The sequence below is a fragment of the Podarcis muralis genome, chromosome 10 (genome assembly GCF_964188315.1).
Source record: "Podarcis muralis chromosome 10, rPodMur119.hap1.1, whole genome shotgun sequence".
Lineage (NCBI taxonomy): Eukaryota > Metazoa > Chordata > Lepidosauria > Squamata > Lacertidae > Podarcis > Podarcis muralis.
This window is the reverse complement of record NC_135664.1, coordinates 44,620,272-44,631,214: the sequence shown is the minus strand read 5'-3', so window position 1 is coordinate 44,631,214 and position 10,943 is coordinate 44,620,272. Positions and strand designations below refer to the sequence as shown.

General features: G+C 41.0%; 1 long non-coding RNA gene across 1 annotated transcript; it reads left to right on the top strand.

Moving 5' to 3' along the window:
- The first annotated feature begins 2,011 nt into the window (after positions 1-2,011).
- Positions 2,012-10,665, top strand: LOC114604835 (uncharacterized). Its single transcript, XR_003708448.2, has 3 exons — positions 2,012-2,228; positions 2,824-2,908; positions 10,551-10,665. It is a non-coding gene; the product is annotated as an uncharacterized LOC114604835 (long non-coding RNA).
- The last annotated feature ends 278 nt before the right edge of the window (positions 10,666-10,943 follow it).

Here is a 10,943-nt window from a genome sequence, read left to right as displayed (position 1 = left end):
AAATAGCCTTTTGAAAATAATTGCCCGCCATAGCCTTTTGCAAGATTCTTAGCATTGAAGAAAAATGAGAACTACTGAATGTCAAGTACCTTTGAATAATTTTGTTCTATATAAACTGTTTAAGAAATGCCACTTTAGTTAAACTGTGGGTGGAAGCAGGTATAATTATCCATGCTATCTAGAGAGGAAATGGTTCTTGGAGCAAAGAGAATGCAACATCCCTCCAGCCAGATGAAAGCAACAAATATATTTAATGTTTCATTGGAGCTGGAACTGTCCAACATAGTTAGAATATTCCACTGAACAGCTTTCTGTAACCTGCTGCCTTCCATATATATTCCACAACAACTCCTACCAGCTCAAGTCAGCACTGGAAGGTTGCCATAGGGAGAAGGACTGCAGGAATTGGTTATGGTTTTAGTTAATTACTTAGGAGAAGGATCTTATTTACAGAAGATGATCCCCCCTTTATCTGAAAACTCGTATTTATCTGAAGTCAATGTGCAGCCACATAGAATTCTGTGATGCTATAATTACGGGCCTCTTCAGATTGTGTTTCTGCCACACATTTATTGTGTAACAGTTATTAATTTGTCAAGGATAATCCAGACAAGTATCACTCCTTTGTTAGTATATCACATTTTCCCAGTACTCAATGTGGAATAATTTGCTACTGGAAAAATATTATTTTCTCCTTTTGCCAGCATGTCAAGTATAATAGGAAATGCAAAATGGAAGTTAGTTTCATGGGTATCTGTTGAATAGTGACAGTGGCATTGCCAATGACTGAACACTAGACTTTGTGTCTGTACAGCTTTGTGAATGCAAATAAGAAGAAAACAGAATATTTAAATTTCAGTCTGGGAAGAGAAAGCTGGATGGGTCAGGTAAGCAAAATTTGGAGATTGCATCTTTTTGGGTGGGCAGCTGGGTGTTCACTTAAAAAACAACACACACACTTTTTTCATATCTTAAAAACAAGATTTCATTATTTAAATCGAAGCTATCAGATTATACATTAAAAGCCCAGGGGTAGGGGTGGGGAGGGGAGGGGAACATGACTGGCTAGGGTGTAGCAGTGCCTCATTTGTATCAGGGCATCCATTCACTGGCTACAGCCTTGCAAATAACCATCGTGAGTTCAGCTCAGTAAATGAATTAAAAATATTTTACCAACTCCTGTAAAGAGATAACATAAGTGTTCATGCTGTTTTCTTGAAATACCTGTTGCTGCCTCATTGTCAGTTCACTGAAGAGGGCAAGTGCTTTCTCCAATGCATGGTGCCAGATAAATGACATGGCATTGTGCTTGTCACTAGGGCTCTTGGTTCCTAGAGCAAACAAGGCCTCTGGCTCTTGATGGGATTCTGTCCTATCCTTGGGAAACATTCTGCAGTGAACCTAGGATGGCCAAGTCAGGGCATGCTAGCTGTATGCAACATCTCTGTGTTATACTCAAGCTTTAATTCTCAAGTTTTGTAAACCCACCCCCAAAACAGGACCTGCTATTCACAATTTAACTATGTCCATTTTCTCCTGGGCTTCTTCATACTGTAAAGAAGGATGAATGTGGAAGTAAATGGCTACTGTTTTGAAAATTTAGGTTCAAACACATCCTCAGGGCCAATGAATATTGTCTTCATGAAGCTGCTCTTAGCACCCCCCCCCACAAGAAGTCAGTGTCAGATCCCTTCCACAGGTAAACTATATACCTCTCCGTTTCATTAGGCCAAGTTGTTTGTTCTTTTATATATAAAAGGTAATGGCTTTTGAGCTACCAGCAGCCATGTAATCTCAACACAGCCAGAGAACTGAATATAAAAGCTGGGGACGATTTAGCAGCTGAGAGTTGAACTACCTAACTATATGATCTTATCTGAGTCAACCATTGGAGGTGCTGTTGTATAAATAAGTCCCCCTGTCTCCCCAATGCTTCTTCAGCTGCCAACCTCACAGCCTGAGGGATGCCACTTCTCAGAGTTCTGAGGAGCAAAGGTATTTCTTTGATTTAGTTAACCAAATTCACCCTTAAGATTTAAAATTCTACTACTAGCCAGGTCTGTGCTGTGGGAGTTGCCAGGGGCAACCAAAGAATTCACTTTGAGTAGGAATCACAGGAGGGCAGTTGAGGGTGTCAGTTGGTGCTGAAGAAATAAATATACCACATAGGATGGTACAAGAGGAATCATTGTTACTCCTGTTCAGCTCCTGAGAAAATAAAAAAAGAGGTAGACTCAAATTTACACCTGCTTCTGGGGAATGTCTGTCGAAATCTCTGAAGTGGCTTACAGAAGAGAAGAAAGAAGCAAATGAGGTGCTGAGCTACTTGAAGAGGGCATGACCACTGAGAAGTGTAAATATAAATGTGCCTTTGACACCTGTGGGTCCCCTCAGGTGGACTCTCTTGAGCAGGGCCTCATGTCCCCTTGTTTTCAGGTTCTTCCTTAGTAGCTTTTGTTAATGTAAAAGGGCCTTGAACCAGCTGAAGAAGAAAAAGCCAATGAAATTTAAAACCTCAAATGTTTTAAATAATTAGATGAGACATTTTAGAGGTTTCAGAAGAATGGGGGACAATATGAAAATTGGAAGCATCTTGGGAAAGCAGAGACATATGGTAACCTTAAAAATATACCTCAGAAATTCTGATTTCACTGTCAAAACAGGAGTTGTGAGCCTTCTGCAGTGATTAGCTCTTGGCTTTCTGAATAAATTGATCTTGCATCATTCAAAAGCAAAACTTTAATATGAAATTATCAGATAAGTTTGCCTACTTCCATAGCAACCCAATCATTTTGATAAAGTGTTTTTGGTATATAATCTCAGCAGCAGTCAGCATCACAGTCACAGAGATTCTCCTTTCCCTGCACTGGTGGCATATAGCCAGGAAACTGAAGTGTTTAGAATAATGGTAAGTAATATTTTGTTCCTTTATACAAGCCTGGTTAGGTAAGGGCCTTTGTGTCAGATCCCTCTGGGTGCAGGCAGCAGCCCTCAGTAGCATGAGCAGCAAACTAGATAATTGCTTTGTTGGTTCCCATCCAATAATAATTTGTTTCTTGGGAACAACTTCAAAGCTTAAGCCTAAACTTAAATCCTTCCTTCCTTGCTGGAATTTTGATTTAGTTTTCAATGCTCTGATGAAGCCTTCATTGTAGAACTCAAGGCATTTTTTAAATGCAACATAGAAATAATAAATTCTTCTTATTCCTGGTGGCTCTGTCGTATGAAATGCAACAGTTGGAATCTGATCTGTATTACAGAATTTAAATATTATTTACAATTCTAGTTTCGTAAAGGCATTCTAGGCAAACTTCTTTTTTTTTTAATAACATATTTATTGAAATTTTCAAAAAATCCAAAAAGAAAAAGAAAAAGAAAAAAGAAAACATTTACCATTTAAACCTTATTTTCAATAACATCTTTCCAAGACTTCCCCACACCTCCCCTTCTTGTATTCCATTTCCATTTATTTAATTCAACAAGTTCTTATCCCTAATTTTGACCTTATTGTATTTAGCTCATTATTCAATTTAGTTCATTTTAAATAGCCACTTTCATCTTATAATCCACAGTCTTTATACATTAAAATCTTTTTCTAAGGTCGACCCCAATTCCCTTCCACGAATTCCCCTTTTTTATACTCATAGCAAAACAAAATAAAGAAATAAGAAAAATTCAAAATATAATTGTACGCCCTTTGGATTCCCAAGCTCCAACCCCCCTTTCCCGGTTTCGATCCCCAATGTCCATCAGTCTATCTGCTATCAGCCTGGAGACCTCACATCCAAGGCCCTTAATTCTCTCTCAGTTCCTCTTTGCCGGTTTTTTTGATAGTCCTTTATACCAAGCACCAAATCTCGGAGAAGCTCTATCTCGAAAATGTCCATTTTTCTTCCTTCCAGACCTCTATATCCAAAAGTAGAGCTCAAATCTTGTTTCTTAATCCTTTTGAGTCTGAATGTCCCAAATGCTCCAACTTCCATCTTGATCAGATTTGTAATCCATAGGTCTTCAGATCTCCACATCAGGAGATCTCTCCAATCTTCCTTGACCAATTCAAACCAAATTTTCATCATCCAATTCTTGTTTTTCTTTATGTCCTTCCTAACAGGCCTCTGGCCTTCCTTGATCTTCTGCGGCGTTGTAACTCCTCCTTCATTCCCTTCCAGATCATCATGTATCTCTTGTTCCCTTTTATCACATTTCTCAGGTTTCTCTTCCTGCTCAGCTGCAAAAACTTTTGATTCCGCTACAAGGATTTTTTGTTCAGGAACAAAAACTTGAGTCAAGTCCCTTCCAATTTCAGTAAATTTATTTACTGTCTCATTCAGTGTAGAGGCCCTTGTAGTCAAAATATTGCTTTGTTCTTGAAGCTTTCCCAGGAGATAAAAAGTCCTGTTCAGCTCAATGAGTATTTTTCCACTTACAGCCATTCTTGTAATGTCCCAAAACCCCCTCTAGAGGGATTATGGTTACTTAGTATCCTTCCAGTTTCAACCCAAAAGTCAAAATAACTTGTTCTTCCTTGTTTTCAACAATTTATATTCAAATTGTAACAAATCTAGCCAGCAAAGGCACCAGAAACAAAGTTCTCTTTTTATTCCCCAACTTTGACAGCTACTTTGACAGCTGTCAAAATCTGTGTATCTCTTCGCCAGGCTCTCTCGCGGATCACTCCCGGTTCCCGGGGGGTTGCACTTCAACTCTCAAAATCAACTCTTATCCTCCAGCAAAATTACTTGTACTTTCCAATCGTGAAATTAATAACTTTTATCCAATAAGGAAAAGGATATTCTCTCAACCTTAGTTATCTAGTCCTTGCTTTAAGTTGTTTACAAGTCGGGGAGACGGACTTCCTCTTTGCGCCTTCCCTGATCGTGCCAAATCCAAAAAGAAAATTTCCCTTTTTAAGTCCAATTTCCGTATTACTCACGGGTTGTTGCTTTTGATCCAAATGTTCAAAGGAAGAAGTCAGCGCTCTCCGTCCATGGCATGCGGCTTCACTCAGCAGGGGAAGCAGAAGACTCTCAGCACTGCACCGCTCCCCGTCCCCAGTTCCGTAGCCTTTAAAAAGGCTCCTTCACGGGTCAGGGGGGCGCAAATGGTGCCCACCGAGTCACCACGTCCACAGGCTTCCGCGCCCGTGGTTTTTAAGGGTCCCCGCGTCGCCGGCGCGGCAGGACCCGACCCCTGCTGAGCTGATTCCCTCCAGAGCTCGGAGGGAATCCGCCATTAGGCGATGGCGCTAACCCGGAAGTCCCCCTAGGCAAACTTCTTTCCTTAAGGCTGTACTTCTAACTCTAACTAAGTATTCTTGACAAAATTGTTTGAGGGAATTTGAACCTGTGAACTTCATAATCTCCTTTAAAATTTGCATATCATGGATATAGAGTGTTGGACATGGAAGACCTGGGTTCAAATCCCCATTCAGGCATGAATCTCACTTTCACTCCGTCTAACCTCCTGTTAAATCTTCTTGGATTTGTAACTGGAGCCTCTTGGTTTGTGTACTGGTGCTGCTTGTGATGAGTCACTTAAAGCTATATAGTGGGAAAGAAGGGCCACTATTGTCCTCTCAGGTTCCAGGAGTGATTCACCATCACTTAACAACATGTTAGTTCCTCCTTGACCAAGCCTACAAGTCAGACCTCAGGGTTCAGCTCCTTGGCAGCTTTGTTTTCAACTTCTCAGCTTCATTGTCCATTTACCTACTTGGTCCTCCACTATATATACCTGTCCCAGCCAACATTTTTGATGGACTACTTGGCTCCAGCTATGAGATCAACTCTGCCCCTAGAATGACTCTCCTGCATTGCTTTAGGCCGGTTTCCTACATTACGCCATAACGCAGGTGCTCCATCCAATTCTGATTCCAGTTGGTGCCAGGATCTTATCCTTTCAGCCCTTTTTGTGTTTGGCTCTTGATTTATAAAATGTGTATACCACTTCGTACAAAAAGAAATCTCTAGTTTACATAAGATATAAAAATGAAAAAAGAAATCACATAAAATACATCAACAGTCAAATAAGGGCTAACCCCCCCAAAAAACATACATTAAACTCTATGACCCATCCCTGATACGTACCTCATGCAGCTAATGTGAGGATAAAATGTAAATCCTTGAAGTCTTTGTATGAAGTGTGAGACACAAATGTGAGGAATAGTCTAAATTCCTCTCCAAATGCAGAACTATGAAACTATGAATTTAGCTCCTACCCTCAAAGACACTGAATAGCTGGGCTCCTCACATCCCCTTGCTTATAGCAAATGTTTTCAAACAAAAAGCTGCATATGCCACACCAACTTCTTATTTGGAATGAGTTTCATTCACAGACTGAGAACCTTTACATTGAGATTCACTGAATTGAATTAACTCTTGCAGCCTTTCCTAGATCAGCAAAGCTAAACCTCCTGTGGCTTTGCCAAACACCTCCAAGCAAAAATCATTATGTGTTTATTGGAAATGAACATATGAATGAAACAAGTATTCAGTGTAGTGAATCATGATGGAGAGGAAAAAACCACCTGAACTGTCAGATTAAATATGACAGAAAACTTGGTGGCGGCGGCATATGTAACAGACTACATCAAAACTATTAAAGCATAACCTCCAACCTGAGAAAGTTTCACAGGAAGTTGTTGAGTACAATTGGCCACGTCTAACCTAAGCCCATAACATATAAAGGAAAACAAAAATGCTTTCTGCATGTTTCCCTATTCCTTTAAAAACAAATAAAGCAAGAAATCTGTGAAGATGTCCCTGTTTCAATATAAGCTGCAGGATTCCTCAGTGTTCATAATCTATATAGTGTACTGGCCATAAGATTCAGTTGAGACCCTGATCCAGTGCTTGGGAAACAGCCCACCTTGATCCAAGGTGCTTTGTAGGCTGCTTGTTTAGGCTGGAGTCTGTCGAAGTCTGCTTCATTTTCTCCCATTCATTATGGTGATAATGGTGAACAGCTGTGTAACTCCCCCCCCCCTTGTGACTGAAGTGGATGAAATTTGCAGGCATACTAGCCCTTCAGTTTAAAGTTTGATTTTTTTAAAAAAAGGAATTGTCTATAACTTAAAATTGTGTGTGGCATTAGATGAAATTTGCAGGCAAAATCATTTATTCTGAGGGCATGAATCCTGCCAGATTTCAGAAGGATAATTGCTGTGGGTTTTTACTCAATAGTAGCTCTTACAGTTTTGGTGGGTTGCAAAAGGAATCACTTACTCTTCTTAATATTTTGTGGGCAATTGGTCTAAAAATTATAGACATGAGAAAAGCGCCCATAGGAAAGAAACCTGTCAAATTGTTATAAATTGGTCCAGGGGCTTCTTATTCCAGGCACTCTAGGTTTTTGCAGGGGTAGAAGTAAAAAAAAGCCTTGCTTTCTGCTGGTAAAACCATTCGGTGACCATTTGGTGACTTCAAACTAGACCTTTTGGTCGCAAATGGACATCCTCCCCCAATTTGTGGCCTTCATATATTTTGGACCACAACTCCCATCAGCTACAGCCAGCAGTTGTCATAGATGATGGGAGTTGTCAAAAATATTTTGGTTACCACCGGACTGGAGAAGCCTTTCCTGTGGTCTAGGTGGAAAAAAACATAACCCTGGCTAAGTAGATTGGATTTTAATTTACTTAATTAAATTATTATTATTATGGTAGGGTTTGCATCATCATCACCATCATCAAAATAATGTATTTATATACCACCTTTCTTCTAAGTTGGGATTGAAGGTTGCTTACAGTTAAAAACAACTTTATAAAATACAAAGTTATAAAAACAAACCAGTTAAAAACAATAATTAAAATATATCAGAACACATTTATAACCAGCAATTAAAATACAGTTTGCCCTGACAGCAGCCCAGTGATCAGCACCATACCTTAGTTTTCAAAGGCCTCTCTGAATAGGAAGGTCTTAGCCTGTCAGTGGATAAGAGGGAGCTGATCTGACCTCTCTTGGGAGGGTATTCCACCAAATACTATTACCAGCTACAGAATATTATTATCATAAGCTCTGTGGGGCAGTTGGTGTGTGGCCAGAGGTTGGTCGCATGCCCCTTTTAACATCATAACTGTATGGTTTATTCAGATCACACACACACAAAAACACAGAATGCTACCTAGTGCTGAATTTTTTTAAACAAAGCAGAAATTCATATGGACAGGGATTAAGCCAATTCTTAATATTATAGCTTGGAATGAGATCTAACACTCTAGAAAGATTATCTATATCAACCTGCTCAAGAGTTTTCATTCATTTTTTAAAATGAAAAATGAATGCCTCTTGTTAGCCAGGACATTTCTTAAGATGGATCACAAGTCTGATTCACTATGGCAACTCTTACATTGCTATGTTTAACTTGCTGCAATTCATTCACTCTAGGTAGTTAAATGACAGCGTTTGTTCCCTATTTACTAACACCGTGCCATTATTTTTCGGTTGTCACAGAAAGCATGTTATGGGAAGTAGACTCTATTGAACTAACCCTATCAACTGCTCTGTCAGCAGTTCAAGATTTAGGGTGTAGGCCAGCAATTGCTGCGCCTATGTACTGCCTATGGAACAGCTACCTTTTCTAAATGCAGCATAGAAGTGCTGCATGAAGCTGTTGCATAGCTTTTAAGTGAAGGGAGAGGGGCAGGGTGGGTGTGGGATGCAATGCATTGTTAGAAACTAGTTAAATAAGCTTAGCTAAAACCAGGAATTTCCATGTTTGGCACAGTTCAGGGGAACTGCTGCAGCCTGTCTTTCCCCCTGCAATATCCTAAATGTTATGTAAATACTACCGTTTATTGAAGGGATGTGGGTGGCACTGTGGTCTTAACCACAGAGCCTAGGGCTTCCTGATCAGAAGGTCGGTGGTTCGAATCCCCGCAACGGGGTGAGCTCCCGTTGTTTGGTCCCTGCTCCTGCCAACCTAGCAATTCGAAAGCACGTCAAAGTGCAAGTAGATAAATAGGTACCACTCTGGCGAGAAGGTAAATGGTGTTTCTGTACACTGCTCTGGTTCGCCAGAAGTGGCTTAGCCATGCTGGCCAAATGACCTGGAAGCTGTCTACGGACAAATGCCGGCTCCCTCGGCCAGTAAAGCGAGATGAGCACCGCAACCCCAGAGTTGTCCGCGACTGGACTTAACGGTCAGGGGTCCCCTTTACTTTTACCTACCATTTATTACTTAATATTCACTAAGAGACTTTGGGACCCTGGCTATAACTGTATTAAAGAGGAAAAAGAGTGAAGGGTGCCTAGCTAGGCAACAGAAGATCCAACTGCTGACACTCAGCAGTTCCTAGGAGGCCCAAGTGCTGTATCTTGCTCCTCCTGCCCTGCTCTTGGGCCATAAAAAGTCCTGCAGTCTTGGGGAAAAGGTGGGCACTGCTATCACCGAATCAAGGACTTGGGTCCCTGGACTTTTCCAGCAGGCCCCTCCCCACTTTATTACTTTGCCTACAGGGTTCTGGGTACATTGCAAAGCACAGTGCTGATGAGACCCGGCCATTTATTTTTCCTTGAGGTGTGTATCCCTCAAAACCAGGATGTGCAAATGTGCATCATAGCCCTGTGCCCTGAGTCCTTTAAGTACCTAGAAACACTCCTGCATCAATTGGCATGTGTGCTAGAGGCAGTAGAAGCTGTTACAGTGTTCTTGTAGTGCATTTTTTCTTTAATCTATATAAGCTGCTGTGAGGATCCTGCTGGACCCAAAGCTGGGATAGAAAACAAAATATTGAAGACATTCCAGTTTTCATAGGTCATACTGGTGCAAATGGCACACCTAACATTTAGCAGTAGCTTAATAGGACTGCAGCTGCCAGGGTAAACATGATGGATGAACTACACTTGCCATGCTTAGGATGCCGCTTTCACTGCATGACAATTAGATCTTCTGTGCTTTGTTGTAGCTTGGTGAGTCTTTGTGGGATTATATAGGATGCACTAGATCCCATTCAACAGCAAACAAAATTAGATGGGAATTTAATGATTTTCACAACAATGTTGGGTCATTTGTATTTAGATGTTCTTGTTAATGCCCGCTCTTTACACTACAATCCAGCCCACCTGTACACTGGGATGGTGGGGCGAATAGGTCATTTGGGTGGACCTAGGTGTCGTTCCACCCAGCACTGCAGGTCTCTGCTGACCTCTGCCTGTGAAGTGACACCAGCATCACTCTACCAGTATGGAGCTCCCTGCTCTACCCACAAAGGTGCCACCAGTGGAATCTCCGATGGCAGCAGCCCATGAATACCCCTAGTTGTTGTGCCAATTTCCCTGCTCCCTCACTTTCCACCACAGCCATGAATGTGGTGACAGCGGCCTCACTGCCCCATCAAACCCCACAGTTCACCAGCTGAAGTTTGGATTGCAAGCTTAACTATTAGGAAGCACTGAAAGTGCTCTGTCCTCTGAAACCCCATATGCATATAGGCCTCCTGAAATTCCTACTCACTTTAGCAGGCTTGATCTCTCTGTTTCTCTGACTGTGGAATACTCATATGTTTCAGATTTACAAGAATTGTGTCATTGTCGTACTTTGTTTGATAGGTAGATAACAGAGTGGGACTCAGTGATCTGATATACAGGGTACAAGATGGTGTTCCTTTATGACAATGGAATTCATTGCCTCTATGACGTCTAAGTTAGAGAGGAATACTTCACGGTGAGCAAAAAGGGTGTATTATTTATTGGGATAATTTGGAACCTATCATTTTCTTATACCGAGCAAATTAAATTCTGGCCTTTACTTACATCATCCTGTCTATAATGGCACCAATGCATAAGTTTAACGTTTTAGAAAGATGGCTTACTGGACTGTTTTTCATCTAATATTTTCACTTGGGGGCGGTGGCTGCTCTGTAATTTCAACAAGGGCAGGAGGTACCAAACTGTTTTTCTATGAAAAGTTGCCTGAGGCCCAATGGCAAAGACAGCAGATGA